Genomic DNA, 1905 nt, shown 5'->3' on the forward strand with positions numbered 1-1905 from the left:
GGCCTCCCACGCAGCCCCGCGGCAGTGGCTGTTCCGACTGTCCCAGAGCCGACACTGGCCGTCCGCCGGCCTGGGGGTGACTCCACCCCTGTGGGAAGAGCGTCACAGACACTCGCCCCGAAGTGGGGAAGGGGCCGAGCAGACATGGGCAGCCGTCGCTCCCTGCTCCCGCGACAAAAACCACACAGGGCTCCATGGAGGCCCGCGGCTCGCGCGCCTGGGCAGGGGCCGCCGGGCTGACGGGCCAGTAGTCCCCGCAGTGCCCTCAGTGTCTGGGCCTGGTCCGCTGCCCTCCGCGAGTCCCCTCACCCACAGCTCCGGCCGGCGCCCCAGTGTGCATGGGTGAATCAGCCCTTTTGGGACATGAAGTAAGTGGGTAGGGTCAAGGAACAAGGCTGGGGGCTGCAGGCCCCCAAGGTGCCGGGGTGGCCCCCAGGCCAGAGCTGAAGGTGTCACCGTCTGCCCCCAGCTGCCCGCCCCCACACCCCGGCGCCTCCAGCGGTTTCCGCGGGGCGGGCGAGCGCCCTCCCAACACTCGGATGCCACCTGGCCCGGCCCAGGTTGCCCCAGACCCAGAGCCCCAGGCCGCGGGCACCCGCGGTGTCCTGCCAGCGAGTGCCGGTGTAACGCGCCCTTCAAGGCCAGCGCTGGCCACGCCCAGCAGGAAGGAAGCCTGGAGAGGGGCCGGCGCCGTCGGTCAGGGTCAGGACGACTGGACAGTCAGGGCAGGAGGGCCATGCGGGGAGCCACGGCGGCCACAGGGCACCTGGCAGCAGAGGCATGGCCGGCGCTGGCCAGCGGGGCCCCGGGCCTGCGAGCCCCTCTGCATTTGTGAGATCCAGAGGGGGCCAGTGGCTCGCTCCGGCCGGCGCGACAGCTTCCATCCCGCGGAAGCCTGGAGCCAGCTCTGCGCTCAGGGGCCGTGTGCGCTCGCTGATCCCCGAGGACCCGCGACGCTGCCCAGGGAGTGGGGTGGCCGCCAGGGGACGGGCAGTAACGCGGCTCCCTCGCCCTCGGGTCTGGGTGTGGGCGGAGGCGGCGCCGTGCCGGCCGCGGTGTCCCCTGCAAGGAGGGTGTACCGGGTGTACCGCACCCGGCGAGCCACCCTGTGGACACCGCCGAGGGCGTAGGGTCGGCTGGGTCCAGCCGCGGCGGCCACCACTTAAGGGACCCTCAGGTGCTCCCACTTCCACCGGGCTCTGCGCTCAGTCTCCACCGGCCGAGGGGCTGACGGGCTGACGGGCGCAGGCCCCGAGTCCGCGCCCGGTGGCGCCCCCGTGTGGTTCGCGCGCGCTGCCGTCAGCCCTCTGGGTCTCCCGGGCCGCCACTGGTTTGGACTCAGCCCCAGCCTTGTCCCTCGGGCGGGCGGGCTTGTGCCCTCATCCTGGCTGGCCCCAGGCCCCCGGCCGAACTCTCCGGGGCGTCCCAGGGCTCAGGACGCAGCTCTCGCACTCCCGTCATCCCAACACAGGCCGCCGAGGGCCAGGGTTTCTGCTCCTGACCGTGAGGCGTCCTCAGGAGCCCCGGGTGAGAACACGCGGGCGCCACCGCAGCCAGGCTCCTGGGCGCCTGGACGCGGTAACCCCCACGGGTGCCGTGCCAAGCCGGTCCCCGCAGATGGGGGTACGGGGCCTCCCCCCGCGGGCCCACAGCTCTGGGATGACTCCAGCGGGACCGCACTGTGGCCTCTGCGGAAACCGCGCTGCTCTGGCGCCGCTGCTCTTGGCGGCTGGCCTTCGCGTCCACCCGGCTCCCCAGGCCAGCCCAGGGGGACAGAGCAGAGAGCGGGGGCCTGGGGCTGCCCTCAGAGGTGAGGCGCTGTCGCTGTCAGACTCCACAGGCCTGGGGCGGGTCCGGGTGCCCCTCACCACCCGCGGCAAAGGGCAGCCTGGCTGGGCTCTGCCG

Source organism: Condylura cristata, unplaced genomic scaffold (assembly GCF_000260355.1).
Source record: "Condylura cristata isolate star-nosed mole 26May11 unplaced genomic scaffold, ConCri1.0 scaffold00029, whole genome shotgun sequence".
In the NCBI taxonomy this organism is placed as follows: domain Eukaryota; kingdom Metazoa; phylum Chordata; class Mammalia; order Eulipotyphla; family Talpidae; genus Condylura; species Condylura cristata.